Source organism: Pan paniscus, chromosome X (genome assembly GCF_029289425.2).
Source record: "Pan paniscus chromosome X, NHGRI_mPanPan1-v2.0_pri, whole genome shotgun sequence".
NCBI lineage: Eukaryota > Metazoa > Chordata > Mammalia > Primates > Hominidae > Pan > Pan paniscus.
In genome coordinates this window covers 75,303,521-75,319,554 of record NC_073272.2, presented here as the reverse complement: position 1 = coordinate 75,319,554, position 16,034 = coordinate 75,303,521, and the positions used below count along the sequence as shown (strand labels likewise).

Genomic DNA, 16,034 nt, shown 5'->3' with positions numbered 1-16,034 from the left:
TTTCATCTGTTTTTTATCCTTGGCATTGTCAAGAACTTAACTGCAGGTCCAGTGTATATTTTTTCTTATTTTTCCCTTTTAGCTATCTGCTAAAATGAGTAAATGCCACAACTGTACTTTTCCAAAGAAACATAACTATTGACAACTTATAGTCTGTCATGCAGGTCATCTTTCAAATCAAGGCTGAAATTTTCAACAGCTGTGGGAAAAACTAAAACACAGAAACATTGTACAATATTAGTGTTTTTTTAAAGAAATTGTTAGTGCATTATTGAGTATACTAAATATCTGTGATAGATTAAATTAGTTCTAATCTTACTTTTGATTTTGGGAGCCCAAAATAAAGGGAATGTTGTTTTCATGGTTATGCCTTGTTTATGGAGTCAAGTGTTGATATACTTGAGGCATGTTATGTGTCTTCTAATTAATATTTTTATCACCTTGAATTTGTGTCTCTTCCGAGCATTAAACTTTAAGATACTATGGATCTTAAATTCCTTATTAAAAAAATGAAAGTGTGAAAAAAAGAAAGAAAAAAGACAATCAATAGATGCCAACATCAAAATGACAGTGATGTGAAAATTATCAGATAAAGATTTGTAAAAAAAAACATGAAAAAGCTTCAATTACCAATTACAAACATATTGAAGCAAATAAAAAAATCACAGCTACAGATTCATTAAGTTGAGCAAACACAAAAAAGGAAAAAAACAAATAAATCCATGCCATACCACATGTTCTCACTCATATGTGGAAGCTGAAAATGTTCTCATAGAAGTAGAGAGTAGAATAGTGGTTAGAAGAGGTGGGAAAAAGTAACAGAGAGTGGTGTAGCCAAAAGTTAACAAACAGATATAAAAGTACAGCTAAAAGAATGGAATATATTATAGTGTTCTATAGTATTATAGAATGATTATAATTTACAATGTATATTGGAATACTATGCAGCCATAAAAAATGATGAGTTCATGTCCTTTGTAGGGACATGGATGAAGATGGAAACCATCATTCTCAGCAAACTATCGCAAAGACAAAAAACCAAACACCACATGTTCTCACTCATAGGTGGGAATTGAACAATGAGAACACATGGACACAGGAAGGGGAACATCACACACCGGGGCCTGTCGTGGGGTGGGGGGAGGGGGGAGGGATAGCATTAGGAGATATACCTAATGTTAAATGATGAGTTAATGGGTGCAGCACACCAACATGGCACATGTATACATATGTAACAAAGCTGCATGTTGTGCACATGTACCCTAAAACTTAAAGTATAATAAAAAAAAATTACAATGCATTGTGTATTTTCAAATTGCAGAAGAATGGATTTTGAATGTTCCTAACACAAAGAAATGATAAATGTTTGAGGTGATGGATATGTTAATCACTCTGATTGAATCATTATGCATTGTATACACCTATCGAAATACCACACTGTATCCTATAAATATGTACAATTATTATAGGTTAATTTTTAATTAAAAATAATAATAAAAGCAAAAAATAAAGCAATCCATGCCAAGACACATTAAAGTCTAGATTCTGAAAACTAAAGACAAAGAAAAGATCTTTGGTCGAGTAACTATAGTTTACAATAATCTATGATATATCATTATTTTTTATAAGCTCTTGCTCTGTCACCTAGGCTGGAGTGCAGTGGCTTGATCATAGCTCAATGCAGCCTTGAACTCTTGGGCTCAAGTAATCCTCCCACCTCAGCTTCCTGAGTAGCTAAGGCTAAAGGTGTGCACCACCACAAATCACTGAATACTTAATTTTTTTGTGAAGATGGCAGTCTTGTTTTGTTGCTCAGGCTGGTCTCAAACTCCTGCCCTCAAGCAATCCTTGCATCTTGGCTTCCCAAATTATTGGGATTACAGGCATAAGCCACCACACCCACATTACTAAATATTTCAGAAAAGCTAGAGGAGAATAATTTGAATGTGTCTATCATAAAAAGATAAATTTTAAGGTGAAGGATATCCCAATTATGCTATCTTGATATTTACAAATTATATAAATGTATTAAATTATCTATTGTACCCCCAAAATATGTATGTTTAATATAAATTAATAAAAATAATTTTTTAGAAAGAAAGATATTAAAAGCTGTGTGAGAAATGAAACTTGTACCTTTAGGAGAAAAGCAATTTGAATGACATGAACACCACCAGCAGACTGTGATAAATTATGTGTATATAATGTAACACCTAGAAAAACCATTATACAAGCTATACAAAGAGATAGACTGAAAAACATTATAAACTGGTAGTGAAATAAGCCTGTCACAGAAGAACAAATACTGCATGATTCCACTTATGGGAGGTGTCTAAAGTAGTCAAACTCATAGAAGCAGAAAGTAGAATGGTGATTGCTAAAGTTGGGTGAGGGGAAAATGGGAGTTGCTGCTAATGGGTATAAAGTTTCACTTGTGCAAGATGAATAAATCCTAGAAATCTACTGTACAGCATAGTGCCTACAGTTAACAATATTTTATTGTATACTTATAAATTTGTGAAGATAATCTTAAGTTACATTCTTATAAAAATTAATAATAATAAAGATGATGGGAGAAGTTTTTGGAGATGTTGGGTATGTTTATGCCATAGATTGTGTTGACGGTTTCATAGGTAAATACTTATCTTCACACTCATAAAGTTGTATACATTAAAAATGAACAGCTTTTTGTATATCAATTATACATCAAAAATTGTTTAAAAAATAAAAGAATACACATAGATAAAATGTCTACACACACACAGACACACATACACACATATATTGTACCAATTTCTGTTTTCTGGTTTTGATACTGTAGTTAAGCTAGGTAAGAGGTAACCATTTTGAGAAACTATGTGAAAGGCATATGATACCTCTCTGTACTTCATTTGCAACTTCCCATGAACCTATAATTCTTTCAAAATAAATAAAGTTCTAAAATATACCATTTAGGGTAGTATCAAAATTATAAATTAGAAATAATTTAAAAAGTGAGCAAGACCTATATATTAAAACCTAAAAAACATTGCTGAGACATTAAGAATAACTAAATAAGTGGTGTGATATACCATGTCCATGGATCAGAATATTTTACAAACCTCTCCTGAGTGGTTCACCTTGCCACCACTCTCTATTTCACTGTACATCCTCTTAAATTTGCATTAACTCCCCAGCTCCAGACAGTTTTTCAAAGCACAGATGTGGCAAATTTTCATTATTAGGCCCAAAAACTCAGCTGTTTGCTTAATATTGATTTACTTCAAGCACCTGGAATGAAAAAACATAGGACTCCTTAAGGTTAAAATCCCAAGGAAATGAAGGGAAAGATAATAGCAATAATGATTAGACAAGAGGAGCACAAAACAAAACCCACTAAGAGAATAAATGAACTATGACTTCAGGGAACTCTATATTCTCTAACTCCCAAACCTGCCTACTACTTAAACATTTACACTGGTTTATGCAATAATTATAATGAGTTTTCCTATCAGATAGTAGATTTGCGGTAAAAAAAAAATGTTTGCAAGTTTTTATAGCTTGTATTCAGTAGATGAGGGTTTGGATGAGGGATACCCAGACTTATATTAGTACACTCACCATTGAAATCTCTTGTTTAAAGATTGATATATGGTTGTTTCTACCTGTCTTCAGACTATGAGCACCTGGAGAAAATAAAAACTGGCATTTCATCTGTACATCAACTCACAGATCTCAGAACATCATCCTGTACAAAATGCCTCATGTAGCTAGTTTTGCTACTAGGAATTTCACTAATGACTCCAGACTTCTAGTTCAGAAGTCTTTCTATTTTATGAAAGAAATAAAAGATTAGAATATGGTGAACTCAGAGGCACCAACTTTTAGCAGTAGACGGTTTAAGGAGTTTCTCATTGCTACTCCTTACTTCCAAGGCTCCTGGGTTTCTTATCCAAACCTGTGGAAAAAAATAAAAGTTGTGGGCCTGATGAGGAAAATCCATGGATCCTAGGAATGAGATTGTAAGTAGAAATTAAAGAGCACTGATGAATGACCATACTTTATCTAGTATTCTGCCATAATGCACTCTTGTAAGCATCCAGAAGTGGGTCTAGGAACTCACAGAACTGGGAGTAAAAGAGGACTTAAAGTAGAAAAGCTTAGAACCCCTTACATACCATAGGATCCAAACAAGAGAGCAGTATACCTTTGCTCTTATCTTCCGGAGAAATAGCAGAGCCATCACTTGGGTCTGGAACCTAGGTCATTGTCTGTAATTCAGCTGTTCAGAGCACCATCCTGGGGGTTAGCAAACACTGAATCATACAATAATGGAGTGTATAAATAAAATTATTTTACTTACCCCTCTGTGTATAGCTTATCTGAAAATCTCATGGGGAAAAAGGAGAGAGAGTTAGGATAGGAATGTGAAAGCTCTGAATCCCCAGCCAAAATATTAACTAAAAACTTAAACACCTGACTCTTCCCATCTGACACAGGAAGACACCTAAATGTTTTTGAGTAGTCAATACAGGTAGAGAAGAGGAGACAATAAACATAAGGAAAACTAAAACTTTTAAAGGAATAAAAGACTGAATAAACCAGATGATTTTAGAGAAGATTTCAAGGCATCCTGAGAGTACTAGACTTGCCCTCATGGATATATAATGCCTGAATATAAAACAACTTCCTTCCTTCAGAAGCTAAAGCTTGCCCTAGAGAAGCCGATACCTTATAATCCCTGTTTTAAGAACCACGTAAGTTTTATTTTTCTTTCCAAGATACGAGATTAGAGAATTTTAGCATGCCTAGCCACTTGGAAATAGCAAGATAGTGCATAAAGATCACCTCTGTGAATTTTAATTGAAGGAGTAAAACAAAATTCCACTGGAAAAATGAAGGACACGCCAGATCCTGGGGAAGAGAATGCTGGCAAACAGTCTGCAGGTAAACACTGATAAAACTGAGTGAAGCTGCAGTACGTGAGAGAGGCTGAGAGCCTCCCTCTGTTACCATCTTTTCCACTGCGGATCTGAGCAACTCAAGCTGAGGGAGAGTAGTTTGTTCCTCCCAAATCCTGGAGCTAACTTGGATGGGAGATGCTGTGAGGAAAAAACACCACGAAAATGTGCAGATGTTTTCCCAGATGCAGGACTGAGAGTGGAATGCCATTTTTAATTAAAGCACATAAAGAGTCAGCCATCCTTTGCTGACCTGGATGCATGGCCATGCAGGAATTTTACTCTTGGGCCAGGAACTTGAAGAACTGCTCTGGAGTGGGGTAAGGGCCTCCACAGCAAGAACCATGAATAATGCTCCAGCAGTAGGTGATGAAATAGTGTTCTCTCCTGCCACAGGCCTGGGGAAGGAGGAGAGTTGCTACAGCTAAAGTTTCTCATGGGCAAAGAGACTTGAAGCCAGAGTCAGTGTGTTGACATGGAACCAATCTGTGTGTGCCATTGCTGGGTGCCCCAGTCTGTTCCTCTGAGATTGTGGTGCAGTGGGGCCCTCTCTGCTCCACCCCCAGAGAGAAATCCAGGCATTCAGAGAACCCACTTGCTGGCACCAGCAGCCTGAAATGCCCCACCCTCCATGGACACAGATTGTGGTGCAGCAGGGCCCTCTCCACTCCATGCCCAGAGAAATCTCCAGGTATTCAGAGAACCCCTGCACCCAGATGAACAGCCTGACCCAGTCCACCTTTCTTGTACATAGATTGAGGTGCAGTGGGGACACTCTGTATTCAACATGTAGGCAGATCTCCCGGCATTTCTAACACTTGTGTAGACTAGCACTCTAAGTTGCCCTACCATTCTTGGACATAAATTGTGGTGCAGGGGTGTCCTCTGTACTCCACATCCCAGCAGATCTCCAAAAATCTAGAGGACCCACTGTCCTGGATTAAGAGTATAGTCAACCACAATCCCCATGCAGAGAACTTAGGGATGAAGAAGTTTCACTGCTCCGTGCCTAGGCACATCTCTGGGCACTTGGCAGTCACCCACTGGATTCTCCATTGGTGCTGGTGCCTGTGCCTGCCATTGGGGGACCAGTAGGCAGCCTCACCCACCTTGTCCCCCCGTTTCCCCCAAGGCCCAGCACAAGAATTCAGAAACTAAAAGAAATCTGAATGTAGTGACACCACCAAAAAATCGCAATAGCTCTCCAGCAATGTTACCTAATCAAAATGGAAACTAAGAAATGTCAGATAAAGAACTCCAAGCATGGATTGCAAGGAAACATAACAATATCAAACACAACGTTGAAAATCAACATGAAAAATTTCTAGAGCAATCAAGGAAATAAAGAAAGAGATAAACATCTTAAGAAAAAAATCAGTCGGAGCTTCTGGAATTGAAAAACTCACTTAGGGAATCTCAAAATACAGAACAAAGATTTATCAATAGACTGAATCAAGCAGAAGAAAGAATTTCAAAGGTTGAAGACCAGTTTTTTTAACTAACCCAGACAGAAAATAAAGAAAAAAATATTTAAATGAAACAAAGTCTTTGAGATATATGAAAATATACAAAGCAATGAAGCCTATTAATTATTGGCATTCCTGAAAGAGAAGGGAGAAAAAGTAAACAACATTGACACTCTGAAAACATATTTGAGAGAGCAATTCAAAAAACCTTCCCTAATCTTGCTAGAGAGGTAGACAACTATATAGAAGAAATCCAGATGACACTTATGAGATGGTTTTGCTCTGTGTCCCCACCCAAATCTTGTCTCAAATCCCATAATTCCCACGTGTTGTGGGAGGAACCCAGTGGGAGATAATTTCAATCATGGGGGTGGTTAACCCCACACTGTTCTCATGGTAGTGAATATGTCTCATGAGATCTGATGGTTTTATCAGGGGTTTCCACTTTTGCATCTTCCTCATTTTTTCTTGCTGCTGCCAAGTAAGAATGCCTTCTGCCTCCCATCATGATTCTGAGGCCTCCCCAGCCTTGTGGAACTATAAGTCCAATTAAACTATTTCTTCCCAGTCTCGGGTATGTCTTAATTAGCAGTGTGAAAATGGACTAATACAACTTGCAAGATACTATACAAGGCAAACATCACCAAGGAATATAGTCACCAAACTGTCCAAGATAACTCCTAAAAATAAAATCTTAAAGGCAGCCAGAGAAAAAGGTCAGATCATGTACAAAGGGAAATCCATTATACTAAAAGGAGACTTTTCAGCAGAAAACTTGCAAGCCAGGAGAGACTGAAGATCTGCTTTCAACATCCTTAAAAGAAAGAAATTCCAACCAAGAATTTCATATCCCACCAAACCAACCTTTATAAGTGAAGGAGAAATACAATCTTTTCCAGATCAGCAAGTGCTAAGTGAATTTATCAACACTAGACCAGCCTTCCAGTAGATCATTAAGGAAGTTTTAAACATGGAAACCAAAGAACATCCGAGAAAAAAAAAAAACACTTAAATTAAGTACCTATTAAGTACCTAGCCCACAAACCCTATAAAGAAACCACATAATAGAAACTACAAACAAATCAACAACATAACAACTTCATGATAGGATCAAAATCTAATATATCAATATTAACACTGAATGTAAATGATATAAATGCCCCCACTTAATAGGCACAGAGGGGCAAATTGTATAAAAAAATTAACACCCATCCATCTGCTGTCTTCTAGGAACAAATCTCACATGTAATGACACACGTAGTCTCAAAGTAAAGGGTGGGAGAAAGATCTACCATGCAAATGAAAATAAAATAAGCAGGGATCACTATTCTGATAAATTCTTATAAAACAGATTTCAAACCAACAACAGTAAAAAAGATAAATGTTTCAATTCAACAAGAAGACATAAATATCCTCAATATATATGCACCCAACATTGAAGTACCTAAATTCATAAAAGAAATACTTCAAGACCTACAAAAAGACTGAGGCAACCACACAATAAAATTGGGTGACCTCAACACACCACTGACAGCATTAGACAGACTTTTAGGGCAGAACACTAACAAAGAAGTTCTGGACTTTCAATAAAATCTGCCATCTTTTCATGATAAAAATTCTCAACAGACTAGACATCAAAGAAACATACCATAAAATAATAAAAGCCATCTAAATAATAAAACCCAGAGTGAACATCATACAGAGTGGGCAAAAACTGGAAGGATTCCCCTTGAGAACTGGAGTAAAACATAAATGCTCACTCTCACCATTTCTATTCAATACAATATTGGAGGTGCTAGCCAGAAAAATCAGATCAGAGAAAGAAATAAAAGCCATTCACATAGTAAAAGAAGAGATAAAATTATATCTCTTTACAAAGGATATGATTCTATACCTAGAAAACCCTAAAGGCTCAGCCAAAAGACTCCTGGAACTGACAACTTCAGCAAAGTTTCAAGACATGAAAGCAATGTCCAAATATCAGTAGCATTTCTACATACTAATAATGTTCAAGCTGATAGTCAAATCAAAAATGCAATCTCATTTACAATAACCACAAAAAAATCCCTAGGAATACATTTAACTAAAAGGAGTTTTACAAAATAATGTTGAAATAAATCATAAATGACACAAACAAATGGAAGAACATTTAATGCTCATAAACTAGAAAAATCAATATAATTAAAATAACCATACTGGCCAAAGCAATTTACAGAATCAACATTATTCTTATCAAACTACCAATGTCATTTTTCACATAATTTAAAAAAAATTCTAAAATTTGTGTGAAACCTAAAAAGAGCCCAAATACCTAAAAGGAGCCCAAATAGCTAAAACAATCTTAATATAAAGGAAAAAAAGCTGGTGGTATCACATTACCCAATGTCAAACTATACTGTAAGGCTACAGTAACCAAAACAGCATGGTACTGGTATAAAAACAGACACATAGACCAGTGGAACAAAATAACCTAGAAATAAAGCTGCACACCTTCAGCCATCTGGTCTTTGACAAAGTTCACAAAAATAAACAATGAGGAATGAATTCATTACTCAATAAATGGTTCTGGAATAACTGGCTATCAACATGTAGAAGAATTAAACTGTATCCCTACCTTTCACTGTATACAAAAATGAACTCAAGACCTAAACTATAAGAATTCTATAAACAATGCTATAAACACCATTCTGTATATTGGTCTTAGAAATAAATTTATGACTTATTCCTCAAAAGCAGTTGCAACAAAAATAAAAATGGACAAATGTGACCTAATTAAAAAGAGCATCTGCACAGTAAAAGAAACAATCTACAGATTAAACAAACTGAAGAATGAGAGAAAATATTCACAAACTAACAAAGGCCTAATATCTAGAAACTATAATGAACTTAAACAAGTGAACAAGCAAAAAACAAAGAACCCCATTAACAAGTGGGCAAAAGACATAAACACTTTTCAAAAGAAGACATACAAACAGCCAACAAACATATGAAAACATGCTCCACATCACTAATCATCAAAAAATGCAAATCAAAACCATAATGAGATACCATCTTACAACAGTCAGAATGGCTACTATTAAAAAGTCAAAAACTAACAAATGCTGGTGAGGCTACAGAGAAAAGGGAATGCTCATAAACTGTTGGTGGGAATGTAAATTAGTTCTGCCATTGTGGAAAGCAGTTTAGAATTTTGTCAAATATCTTAGAACTATCATTCAACCCAGCATTCCCATTACTGGCTGGATATCCAAAAGAAAATAATTCATTCCACAAAAAAGACACAGGCAACCATTGCCGCAACATGGACACAGCTGGAGGCCATTATCCTAAGCAAATTAATGCAGAAACATAAAACCAAATACCGCATGGTCTCACTTTTAAGTAGGGTGTAATCATTGGGTACTCATAGATATAAAGATAGCAACAAAAGAAATTTGCGACTACTGAGAGGAGAGAGAAATAAAGGGCTAAGTATTAGAAAACTAATTATTGGGTACTATGCTAAGTATGTGGGTAATGGGATTACTCATAACCCAAACTTCAGCATCATCCTATATACTCATGTAACAAACCTGCAATGTACCTTCTGAATTAAAGTTAAAATTCGGTTTTCTAAAAATAAACCGTGTAAACTCCTCAAGAATGGGAAATGTAAACTCTTCAATAACCACTGTTGAAAAAACTGAATATCTGTATGCAGAAGAATAAAACTAGATCCCTATCTCCTGTCATAAGCAAAAATCAAATTAAATGGATTAAAGACCTAAACCTAAGACCTGAAACCATGAAATTACTAACAGAAAATATTGGAGAAATGCTCCAGGACATTGGTCAGCATAAACACTTCTTGAGTAAGACAACAAAAGTATAGGTAATCAAAGCAAAAAACAACAAATGGAAGCATAGCAAACTAAATGACTTCTGCATGGCAAAGAAAAGGATCAACAAATAAACAGATGACCTACAGAACAGGAGATAATATTAGCAATCAACTTATCTAACAAGGAATTAATAATTGGAATATATAAGTAATTCAAACATCTCAATAAAAAATTAATTTGATTAAAAATGGGTAAAGAACTTGAATTCACATTGCTCAAAAGATGACATAAAAATAGTCTACAGGTATATGAAAAAATGCTCAACATCACTAATCATCAGAGAAATTCAAATTAAAATCACAATGAGCTATCATCTCACCCCAGTTAAAGTGGCTATTATAAAAAAATGGGCAATAACAGATGCTGGCATGGATAAAAGGGAACACTTGTACACTGCCAGTGGGAATGTATATTACTAAAACCACTTATGGTATGAAAGTTCCTCAAAAAGCTAAAAATAGAACTGCCATATTGCAATCGAAAAACAGGTTAGTGGCTTACCACATGTAGTGTCCAATGAACAAGCGTGAGTACTGGTACAAAAAAAGAAATTCAATTTTAAAATTAGCTTGGAAGAAGTATCACATTTAAAGTGTCCTGCTGTAAATGTGCTGTTTTGCCTTTGCAGCAAAAAGTAGACATTTTTATAAGGTAGGGGAGGAAATGAGCAAGGGCAGGGGTTCCCTGCTAGCTTGTGCCTTATCTACCAGAAAGTTGAGTTGGCACCTTCCTGGGCAGAAGTAAGTTGTAAAACTGGCCAAGTGGGCATGCTTTCGGCATGCTCTCCTGAGGTGACCCCCTAGATGTGGGAGTTCCAACCTGGAGCACATAGATGAACTTGCCCTGGAGGGAATGTTCAACAAAGCTGACAAAAACAAGCAATAGGGAGAGGACTCCCTATTCAGTAAATGGTGCTGCGGTTACTGGCTAGGTATATGCAGAAGAATGAAAGTAGATCCTTACCTTTCACCATATACAAAAATTAACTGAAGATGGATTAAATATTTAAATGTAAGATCTCAAACAAAAAATTCCAGAAGCAAACCTAGGGAATATCCTTCTTAACGTTGGCTTTGGCAAAGAATTTATGGCCAAGTGCCCAAAAGCAATTGCAATAGAAACAAATTGACAAGTAGGGCCTAAATAAATAAAAGAGCTTCTGAACAGTTAAAAAGAAAGAAAGAAAGAAAGAAAGAAAATCAATAAAAACCAGACAACCTACAGAATGGGAGAAAATATTGACAAACTATGCATCTGACAAGGGTCTAATATCCAGAATCCTTAAGAAACTTAAGCAAATCAACAAGTAAAAAAAAAATAACCCTGTTAAAAAGTAGACTAAGGACATGAAGAGACACTTCTCAAAAGAAGATATACAGGCGGCCAACAAACATGAAAAAATGCTCATTACTAATCCTCAGAGAAATGCAAGTCAAAACTACAATGAGATATTATCTCACACCTTTCAGAATGGCTACTATTAAAAAGTCAAAAGACAATGCTGGTGAGGCTGTGGAGACAAGAGAATGCCTATGCACTGTTGGTGGAAATGTAAATTAGTCTAGTCTCTGTGGAAAGCAGTTTGGAGATTTATCAAAGAACTTAAAAACAGAGCTACCATTCCACCCAGCAATTCCATTGCTGAATATACACCCAAAGGAATATAGATCATTATACCAAAAACACACATGCACTCATATGTTTGTCACCATGTTATTATTCACAATAGCAAAGACATAGAATAAACCTAGGTGCCCATCAATGGTGGATTGGATAATGAAAATGTGGTACAAATATATCATGAAATACTACATAGCCATAAAACAGAATAAAATCATGTCCTTTGCAGCAACATGGATGGAGCCGGTGGCTATAATCCTGACTGAATTAACACAGGAATAGAAAACCAAATATGTATATTCTAACTTATATGTTGGAGCTAAACATTGAGCACATGTGGACATAAACGTGATAACAATAAGCACTGTGGACTACTAGTGCAAGGAGGGAGGGGGATGTGGGTTGAAAACTACCTATTGGGTACTATGCTCACTATCTGGATCCAATATGCTTATGTAACAATCCTACCTATGTACCTTCTATAACTAAAGTAAAAGCTGGAGGTAATGGATATCCCAATTACCTCTATTTTATCATTACACAATGTATGCTTGTATCAAAATTTCACATGGACCCTATATATATGTACAGCTATTACATATCCAGAATAATTGTTTAAAAATTTAAAGAGTGAGATATGTACAATAGATAAGGGAAATGCTTTTAATATTTCAGGTTTACCATAACACATTTTCATGAGTAAAAGGGATACTGAGGCTCTTTTTTCAACTTCTATTTTAGAATCAGAGGGTACATGTGCAGGTTTGTTTCAAAGGTAAGTTGTGTGATGCTGAGGCTTGGGGTATGACCGAACCTATCACCCAAGTAGTGAGCATAGTGCCCAATAGGTAGTTTTTCAGCCCTTGACCTCTTCCTTCTCTCCCTCCTCTAGTAGTCTCCAGTGTCTGTTGCTCCCATGTTAATGTCCATGGGTACCCAATTGTTTAGCTCCCATTTGTAAGTAAGAACATGCAGTATTTGGTTTTCAAGGAAAAAACAAATATTTATAAATTATTACTTATACAATAAGTATAATTACTTATACTTTGGAATTAGTTTGCTTAGGATAATGGCCCCTGGCTGCATTCATGTTGCTGTAAACAACATGATTTCATGCTTTTTCATGGCTGCATAGTATTCCATGTTGTATTTGTACCACTTTTTTTTAATTCAATCCACCATTGATGGGCACCTTGGTTTATTCCATGTTTAAGCTATTATGATGGGCACTGCAATGAATGTACAGGTGCATGTGTCCTTGTGGAAGAATGATCTATTTTCCTTTGGGTATATACCCAGCAATGGAATTGCTGGGTTAAACAGTAGTTCAACTCAGTTCTTTGAGAAATCTCCAAACTGCTCTCCACAGTGGCTGAACTAATTTATATACACACCACCATTGCATATGTCCCCTTGTCTTCACAGCCTCCCCAACATCTGTTATTTTTTGAAATTTTAATAAAAGCCATTTTGACTGGTGTGGTATCTCATTGTGGTTGTGATGTGCATTTCTCTGACGATTAGTGATGTGAGGCATTTTTTCATGTTTCTTGGCCGCTTGTATGTCTTTCAGACTCTTTCTGAGCAAAGTTTGCCAATGTCTATTTCTGAAGAGTCTGCACGGTCACCTATACTAGATTGGGTTAAAAAGAAAAACAATTTGAGAAATTAATATGATCATTATATGAAATGTTTTGCTAAACTTCAGGTTTCATAAACTCCATCTGAGGACACCCTGGCTATCTGTCAACTGTAAGGAGCAGCTCCCACATGGCATTGATCACAGACCCCCATGCACTTGGTCTCAGCTCTGAGAAATCACCTTAGCATGCAGAAAACTTTTCCCTGGCAGTCTCCATTTGGAAGGATGCAATTCCCATTGAGCACCTTCCATCACACACTTAAGAGCCTTGATCATGTAATCTTCAGCACACACCAGCAGAGGGTAGGCTCGATGATGCAGGCAGTAGGTGCAGGGTTGCCCAAATAAAGACCCTGGTTCCAAAAAATCCCAGAAACATTTTGTGGAAATCCCCTCTCAGTAGTAATTCATTTCAAACAGCAATTATAGCACACAAAAGAGTGTTTTTTCCCTTCTTCTCCTCCCCTTCCCTTCTCTTTGTTAATGGCCTTACTATCCCCTTATTTGGTCAGAAAGTACCCTTATATACATATGCTCAAATACATCCAAACTCCTGCCAAATCCTGTAGGTTCATACTGCTACTGTGCTTCTATCTTAAAATCTGATCCTTCTCATCTTTTCCTGCTAGCATGGCCTAGTTCATGTCAATTTTCCTTCCATCTATATTTGGATGTTTCTGCCTATATAGGTTAGGTGCTGGGATATTAACCTCCTCTGGTTTTACTGTGTCCCTTCAGATTAAGCCACATTAAACAAGCCACTAAAATTATCTCTTTAAAACCTCAGTGTGTTTACCATCTGAATGTAGCTCTGTGATGGAAAAATCATGTCTCTTTGATTATTGTGGTGTTCTAGACACTTAGAAGAGCTCTTGGGGGCACAATAGACATTATGTATGGATGTAGAGGAAAGGGAGATAAGGAAGACTCCCTTTTGGTTCTTATTTTGCACAAGAGGTGAATGCAAATAACATTCAATGGAAGTGGATAAAATTAAGGACATCTCAGAGATGTCTGTCCTCACCACATCCAAAGCCTAGGCCTTTGCTTTTGTAAACATGCATATTCTCTTTCTCTTCCTTCTTTTCTATTACTATCCAATTACAAAGATTTAGATTATTTGATCAACTAGCTGCATCAAAGCCAGGTTAACATTTAATGGTATAGAATTGTCTATTTTTAAAAACACATATATATGCATTTACGATGTATCAGGCACTGTTCAAGTATTTTTAAGAAATGTTAACCCATTTAATCATCATAACAACCCCATAAGACATGTAAAATTATTATCCTTATTTTATACATGATAAAATTGAAGTACAGGAATATTAATGAATTTTCTCAAGGTTATATAGCTATTAAGCAGTAGAGCTGGGGGTTTGGGTTCAGAGGTTGAGTGGCTAACCATTGGGCATGCTGCCTCAAATTGAATACATTTGTCCAGAAAGGACATAAGTTCACAACAGGATGTCCCCATTACACAGCTCTGGCATTCAGTTCTAGCAAGAGTAGGGTTCTGGAAGGCCTCTTCCAAAAGAGGCTCAGGCCAGTATTCAGGATCAGGAGTTTCTTGTGATCTTCCAATATCCCCAACAGTGACAGTCAACAGTGCAGCACAGCATTCAGACATGTGAGACAGTGTTGCCTAAACAATGAGAATAAAAGCCTTAAATCCTGAGTAGAATTTCTGCAATTGATAGTAATAGTAATCATTGGCATTTATGGAGTATTATAGGTAATTTACAGAAATAAATTGATTTAACCTGCACAGAATCCCATAAGGTGGGTACAATCATCCAAGTTTTAAGATGAAGAAACTGAAGCACAGAAAAGTTAAAAAATTTCCCAAAGCCTTGCATGCTAGGAATTAGGGAAGCTAGGATATAACTCTTAATAGCCTGGCTCCAGAATTATTGTCATTAATTAACATATGATACTGCTATCCTCTGGAAATAGATTCCGGCCACAGCAGAGGGAAAAAAAAAAGGTCTTTCACTCAGAGATTAAAGAGAAACTACCAGAGGGTTCCCCTACTTCTTCTTCACTCAACTTCCTCTATTCATGTCAAGAGAATTTTCCTAGGCCTTCAAGGACAGCAACCATACTGCCCAGTATGCCAGTCCTATACCTTGTCCTCTGCCCAATATACATAGGGATTTCAAAGAGACATAATATCATCATCCTATTTGCTGCTCTCCTACACTTTTCCCTATCCAGTCTGCAACCCCATAAAGAGTAGACTAATGCTCTCCCACAGGGAGCAAGTGCTGCTACTCACACTGGCCATGACTGGATCAGTAACTCCTCATTAAGACATCTTGTATATCCTCTCCTTTGGCACTTTCTGCTTTTCCTGCTTTCTGCCTCCTTGTGGTGAGCAGACCTGTGTAGGGTTCACCTTATCACCATATTGCCACATCTGTCTGCTCTTCCACCTCTGCTACCCTTGTGGATAGATGAGTGAATGACATGAAGACAGGGT

The 16,034-nt window shown here is 36.5% G+C and overlaps 1 long non-coding RNA gene across 1 annotated transcript in view; it reads right to left on the bottom strand.

The window, feature by feature from the left end:
- Nucleotides 1–1,423: 1,423 nt before the first annotated feature.
- The window catches only part of LOC134729782 (uncharacterized), a 142,239-nt gene continuing 127,628 nt past the window's right edge, over nt 1,424–16,034 (bottom strand). Inside the window, exons 5-6 of the long non-coding RNA XR_010111207.1 lie at nt 3,601–3,665; nt 1,424–3,270 (exon numbers count right to left, since the gene is read on the bottom strand). This is a non-coding gene — a long non-coding RNA (uncharacterized LOC134729782). The remainder of the gene's footprint in view (nt 3,271–3,600; nt 3,666–16,034) is intronic.